This window comes from Lynx canadensis, chromosome F1 (assembly GCF_007474595.2).
Source record: "Lynx canadensis isolate LIC74 chromosome F1, mLynCan4.pri.v2, whole genome shotgun sequence".
Classification (NCBI taxonomy): domain Eukaryota; kingdom Metazoa; phylum Chordata; class Mammalia; order Carnivora; family Felidae; genus Lynx; species Lynx canadensis.
This window is the reverse complement of record NC_044319.2, coordinates 16853219-16860952: the sequence shown is the minus strand read 5'-3', so window position 1 is coordinate 16860952 and position 7734 is coordinate 16853219.

The window sequence follows — 7734 nt, the reverse complement described above, 5'->3', positions numbered from 1 at the left end:
TTCTGCACAGATACTGTTGCGGAACCAACGTGGGTCCGTTCCTTGGTGAATTACAGACAGACTACAGCAGGTGGAGCCGCCTCACAGAGTTGTCTTTATTTGCAGCAAATAAGGAGAACACGGGGAATTACTTCCAAAGCTGCGGCTGGCGGAACAGGGGTGAGCAGGCTCCTTTTATTAGGGCTGCAGGTGGATGTTCAGAGGTGGCATGTCATGTGCAGGCATAGAGCTGCACCTGCACTCTCAGAAACATGCCTGTGCATACTTTGTATCTCATGCTGATGGAGCTTACGCTCTTCCCAGGGCGGAGTGATGATTCATCTGGGCAGGCGTCATGCTAGGGGTCCTACTCAAAATGTTTTTCTACCCCCACAATTCGTTAGTTTCTAAAAGATGAAAATGATAGTTGGGCAGAGGCTTCTAGAAGTTTCCTGAGTTCAGGGGTTCTGGCTGATGACCAAACCACAGCCATGTCTGAGATCATGAACCCTGGGAGCTGGATAGAAGAGTTGAGAATTACCTGCAGATCTGTGCCTCATGTCTTTGTGTTCAGAATCTTATAAATACGATTATCCTCAGCCATTTCTGTGTCAAGCACCAATTTACTTGGCGTCTCTGAATCACAGCAGAATTAAAAAACAGTAATGCAGGGTGGCTCAGTCGGTTAAGCGTCTGACTCTTGATTTCAGCTCAGGTCATGATCCCTGTATTATGGGATGTGGAGTCTGCTTAAGATACTCTCTTTCTCTCTCTCTCTCTCTCTCTCTCTCTCTCCCCCTCTGCTTGTCTCACCTGCTCACACACACTCTCTCTCTAAAATAATAATAATAATAATAATAATAATAATAATAATAAGGGGCACTTAGGTGGTTCAGTCGGTTAGGCAACTGACTTCAGCTCAGGTCATGATCTCATGGTTTGTGAGTTCAAGTTCCACGTTGGGTTCTGTGCTGACAGCTCAGAGCCTAGAGCCTGTTTCAGATTCTGTGTCTCCCTCTCTCTCTGCCCCTCCCCTGCTAGCACTCTCTCTCAAAAATAAATAAATATTTTTAAATTTTTAAAAAAAATACAGCAATGCAGCTATGAGCCAGGGAGCCAGGCCTGCAAGAATAAGTGGGTCCACCCACCTCATCGCCTACTCCTCGCCCCCATGAGTGACTCAAATGACTATGTGCCTGGGGTTCAATTACGCATTTGATACACTAAACTGAACCCAATGGAGAGGTTACCCGAAATAAAGGCTTCATGAGGAAGAGCCTCCGAGGGGAACCTTGTAAATTGGGGAATCTAACCTGGTTAGAGATGCTTAGCAGGAACGGGAATCCGTGCTGTAGACGGCTAGTATGATCACAGATTGAGATAAGGGGTTTGGGCTTTATTCTGCAGGCAATGGAGAACTACCAAAAATGAGTAGTTGTAGAGTTTAGAAAGTTCACTCTGGCAGCAGAAAAGGGGGGATGCTTTTGTGAGGAAAGTCAGGTTAAGTTGAAAAAAGGGGAGTATGGAAAAAGAGCAATTCGGAATCCCGCTGATGCTAATTCAGGCAAGAGATGAAGAGGGTCTGGCCTACAGGAGCCAGTAGGAATGGAGACGATTTAAAAGACGATTAGAAGTAGAATCAACAAGATTTGGCTGATCTGTTTGGATGGGATATTTCTGTCTTAGCCTGAATTCCCCTGCTACTTGCCCAACACCCCCCAAAACAGAATCCAAGACAGAGGCTTATGTGCAAGTAATAGCTGTGGGCAGCCAGCCTGGGGAGCAGGAGTGAGGGATCAGGGCAGTGGAACGAGCAAAGAGGAAAAGGCAATGCCAGGATGTGTCACTGCATTCATGACTGGAGTTCCGTATCTCTGAGCCTTCAAGGAGTCACAGGAGACGTGTTCTCCATAGACTTCTGTCCCCTATTGGTTCAGGGTGTTCCCGCGGGTGTCCACGGCCCTGCAGTTGGTAGCCCTGTATGTGTGTTAAGCAGGCCCCTGGTTCCTTAGGTGTCACATGTGGACCTCACAGAAGCCACAGAGCAATAAGCAAGAGGTGCTTGAGGTCAGCTTGAGGGACTGTCTCACTGCACTGGAGCTCAGCTGTATATTTTACTACCTTTCATAGCACCTTTCTCCTGCTTTTTGAAAAAAGGAGCCCTACATTGTCATTTTGCATGGGGTCCTACAAATCATGTAGCCTGTCTTGCCGGTAATTCTTACTAAAGAGGCAAACTCAATCGAACACACAGGTCCCACCTGAGGATATTATGTCATCATTTTATTTAGAGGATAGGTGTGTATATGTGGGTGTGGGCGTGTGGGTGTGCGTGCGCACGTTTCTAGCTTGCATCAGGCCCCTTGTGGTGTGCGCGAACAGGGTGACGCGGGCATGGGAGCTCGGATGTGGTATTACTGCCACCTTGTGTTCAATCCGTGCACAGCATATAGTTCCAGGAGGAGACTCCCAGGCAGCTGCTTCCACAAGTGCTAAGGCCACCCACACTCCAGAGCCAAGCTGGTACACCAGTAGGGTTACTATTCAGCTGGTGGTGTTTAATGAAGGCAGACCACCGGTACAAACCATTTTAGAGCCTGGGCTGAAAATGCCTGTGTGTTTGTTTGTGTGTGTGTGTGTGTGTGTATCCCTGTGCCTTTCTCCTTCCACACCATCTTTTCCTTCACTCCTACTTTCCTCTTCTTTTTCCCCCTCTCATTGCTGTCCCTGCATAAGTCAAACCATATCCATACGTGGGCGGCCTGGCCCTTGAGGTCCCTCCTGGAGAACACCAGGGTTGTGAAGCACTGCAGGGGTGAAGCAGGGAGGGTATTCAGGCCCTGGGAGGCTGCTGAGTCAGGTTTCCTGAGTCAGCCCGGACTGCTGGGCCGACAGGGTCTCTAGGGACAGACGCATGCCAAGTTAATATTCTTACTCTGTGATGCCAGGAGCTGCAACCAAGGAGCCCTGGTATTTACCACTTACAAAATAGTGAAGAGGAATAATTGTTCCTCCCCCAAAACAGGGAGCCTAAGGAAATGATAGTTCCCTTACTAGCTATAGACTAGACACTAAAGGAACAACTTATTTGATGGTAGACACAGAGGAGACAGAGAAACGAAGCCCAAGGGGACAGCGAATGGCTTCGTATTAAATGTGAATGAAGCAAGCATCCCTGATTTCTTCATTTCCTCCTGCTTTGTCCAGGGCTCTGACCCCATGTGTCCCCAAGGATTAGCAGAGAAGATTGACTGGGACCAGAGCATGACCCCTTCATCATGGCCTTGGAGAAACACATGTTCCAGATATCTTGGGTGAGACAATGGAGGCTTAAAAAGAGAAGGACTGATTAATATTTTTAAATCAATGTGAACATTTTTGGAAGTCTTAAAGCAAAACATAAATTATAGGGAAGCTGAAAAAATTCTAAAAACATAAATATAATCAGTAATCTGGTCACTGACCTATTACTTAATATTTCAGTTATTTCCTTCTTAATATTTTTATTTCTATCTATCTTATAACTATACCTCTCTCTTTAACCACGCATTTTTCAAAATTTGGAACCCATCAGATTTTATAAACTAGAATTACAACATGTTATTTCTTAATTCATTTAACTCTCCCTCTACTGTTAGACTTTTAAGTTATTTGTTTTTATTCTAAATAATCCCATGGCACATCTCCTTATAAATAAACTTAAGAGTTTCTCAGTATTTCCTTGGAATAGTTTCCTTAAAGTGGTATACCTAGGTCAATAGATAAAAATCTTGAAAACACTCTTGCCAAACTGTTTTGTAGACAAGTTATGCCAATTTATATTGCTACCACTAGGATAGGAAATTACCCATTTCCCCACACCCACAATAACCCTGAACTTCCTTTTAACCTTTGGTAATTTGCTAGATTAAATTGTCATTGTTTTAATTTGCTTTCTCTTGGAAACTAGTGAGGTTGAATATCTGTCGTGTTATTAGATATTCTGAGGATTGTCTACTGGGCTTAAGTTTAAAAAGATATTCATCTATGTTTTCTTCTGTTTTTTTTTGTTTGTTTGTTTTTTGTTTTTAAGCTTTGTTAGCATTTAACTCTTTAATGTATCTATGGTAAGAGGCAAAGGTATAATTAAAAATTTTTTCCTGGAGCACCTGGCTGGCTCAGTTGGTAGAGCATATGACTCTTTTTTTTTTTTTTTTTTATTCTTGATAGAGAGAGAGAGCATGAGTGGGGGAGGAGCAGAGCGAGAGAGGGACACAGAATCTGAAGCAGGCTCCAGGCTCCAAGCCGTCAGCACAGAGCCCGACGTGGGGCCCAAACTCACAAGCCCCAAGATCATGACCTGAGCCGAAGTCGGATGCTCGACCAACTGAGCCACCCCGGGCGCCCCTATAGAGCATATGACTCTTGATCCCGGGGTTGTGAATTTGAGACCCACACTGGGTATAGAGATCACTTACAAAAATAAAATAAAATCCTTAAAAAAAGAAACAAAAGAACGTTTTCCCTAAATCTTTAACCAGTTGTTCTACCATTTGTTCAATGACTGTTACGCTTTCTTTAATAAATAACTAAATTGCAGTTACATTGGGGGCTCTTTCGGGCCACCTGCTTTAAGTTCCTTTACCTGTCTGTTGATTTTGGCACTAGTTCCAACTAATTCAATCACTGTGACTTGATAATGTATGCCACTTCAGTATCTGGTAGAGCAAGGCTATTCATTATTTTTCCTTTTCAAAAATTGCGTAGCTTTCTACCTCATTCCCATATGAGTTATTCTCTTACATATATTTTAGAATTATTTTTTTAAGAAAAAAATCCATTGGAAGTCCCCTCCCTCCCCCATTGGAAGTTTTGACTGAAATGGCATGAAATCTGTGCATTAACCGATTGACATAAGTAGGGATTTTGTAAGCACGGATTCCGTGACAGCAATCAGGACTTTCTCCTTGAGCCATTGCTCCTCCAGAGAACAGAGTGGAGTGAGGATTTAGAGACTGGGCCGTGGTCTGGGGCCTTGCTCTGTGAGCTTGGCAAGTTCCAGAACCTCTCTGTGCCTCAATTTCATCATCCATACAATGGTTCTTGTTGTTTCATTAGGCCCAGAACCAACATGGTGACTGAGTCAAATCTCAGTCAAATCTCAAAACATTACCAATTAAATTTTTAATCTGTCCATCCAAAAAGTACCTTCTAGCCTCCAAAGGAAAGACTGTCTGGAAAAAGCAAAGGCAGTATAACTGACAATGGGGACTATCTCCATCTAAATGTAAATCTGGAATCTCCAGTTGAATATAAGCATCAGAAGGGCAGGGATTCCCTTCCCTCACCCCACCTCACACACACATACACATAACAGGCACTTAATATGTATTTGTTGAATAAATAAATGTATGAATGGTGATCATTCTCCCAATCCTGGAATTCCAGGACAGTAAGGCCAAGAGCTTTCCCCACCTCTGTGAAATGGCCAGGGAGAGTCACAGACTTCTTAGGAAAACTCAGGTAAAGTGAGCCTTCTTTAGGCCTTGCCAAGCTTCCCCACACACAAATGGAGGAGGGTGCATTGGAGAAAAACCTTAGGCTATTTTACAAAACCAACACTATTAATTAAAGAAGACCCTAGAATTTTCTCTTAGTATCTGAGAGCTGCCTATGTTACTAGCCACTGAATTACTTTACTCTCTTCTTAAAGTGAAGAACAGCCTAATGAGATACTAATGCTGTTTAAGATATCCATACATACATGTTCCCACTAGCATTATTCACAATATCCAACACATGGAAGCAAAGCAAATGTCCACCGACAGATGAATAGAGACACAAAATATGATCTATCCACATATCGGAGTATTAATCAGCCATAAAAAGTAATGATGTACAGACACACACTACAACATGGATAAAACTTGAAGACATTCAGTGAAAGAAGCCAGTCACAAAAGGACAACTGCATGCTTCCACTTATATGAGGTCCATTGAATAGGCAGAAAGCAGAATAGTGGTTGCCAGGGGATGGGGGTGGGGGAAATCGAGAGTTATTGTTTACTGGGTACAGCTTCAGTTTGGGAGGATTAAAAAGTTCTGGAGATGGATGGTGGAGGTGGTTGTACAACAGTGTGAATGTACTTAATATCACTGAACTATACACTTAAAAATAATTAAGATGTGAAGTTTTATATTATATATATTTTACCACAACTTTTTAAAAAGGTACTGATGCTGTTTCAAGATGCTTTCACGGGTGCCTGGGTGGCACAGTCAGTTGACCATCTGACTCTTGATTACAGCTCAGGTTATGACCCCAAGGTCATGGGATTGAGCCCTGAATCAGGCTCCACGCTGAGAGTGGAGCTGCTTGAGATTCTCACTCTCCCTCTGCACCTCTACCCTGCTTGTACACATTCTCTCTAAAATAAAAAATAATAATAAAATTAATAAAATAATTTTTTTAAAAAAGATGCTTTAAGGGGCGCCTGGGTGGCTCAGTCAGTTGAGCATCTTGATTTTGGCTCAGGTATCATCTCACGGCTTGTGAGATGGAGCCCCACAACAGGCTCCACGCTGGATATGGGGCCTGCTTAGGATTCGCTCTCTCCTGATGCCCCTCCCTTGCTCTCTCTCCAAAAATAATAATAATAATAATAATAATAATAATAATAATAATGCTACTAGAACTATTTTTACATAAAGGAAGCAAAAGGCCACAGTACACAAAGCTGGCTCACTCATTTCATGAACTGATTACAGATGACCCTCAGTTGTGGGGAGAGAAAGGCATCCCATGGGCTAACATTAGGAATAGATGCCTACTTGACACGGGTCCTGGAATTTTCTGATTCTACCTTGACAGCAGCCCGTGTTGTTCTCTGCTGCCAGCTGACCTGTCAGTTCCTCCCCAGTCCATTAGAGATGTTCCAATAAACTCGAACCTTTAAAGGAGTCTGCATTCAGCTTCCTACCCAGAAGATGTAAATAGCATATGGGCATCCTCACTTAACCCATCAGCGCATCGAAGATACAGGTCTTTGCCATGCTGATATACACTCCTTGATACTCTTCTAGCAGGATCGTGGGTAGGTGGTACTCTCCTTACATCCAAACAAAGGAAAGGGGCCCCTCAGATTGCTCACTCCAGACCAAGGACATCTGCTATAAAGATGACCAAAAGTTCCCTGTAATATAGACTGAAAACTTTTAATTTTAAGTAATCTCTACACCAAATGTGGGGCTCCAACTCATAACCCCCAGATCAAGAGTCGCTTGCTCTTTCAACTGAGCCAGCCAGGCACCCCAGATAACAGCAGTTTCTAAAGGGCAATTCTCCTCCCTCCCCTCTAAAAACCCCAAGTGTTTTAATAAAGATCCTAGACGTGTAAATGGAAACAATTTTTATCATTGCCATCATTAATATGATAATTATCGCCATTATAGTGGACGGAAAAGATTTGCAAAATCTACAGGAAGGACGACAGAGAAGGAGTTGGCAATAATTCCAGGTTTATGGCAAATAGCACCCTAAACTGGATGGAGGATATAGGAGAAGCAGATTGAGCGAGACAGGGAAAGATTCAGGAGAAGAGAAACTGACGACGATGTGCTGGAGGGTGTGGGGAGCGGAAGGAAAGTAGGTGGGTAAGAACGAAGGTAGCTCAACAGTATACAAAGTTGAAGGAAAGGCTGCCACGGGGCCGAAGCGCGAACTGCACCAGCAGTATCAAATCTGCGCTCCCTCCGGGTTTCTAATCTGCCCAATGT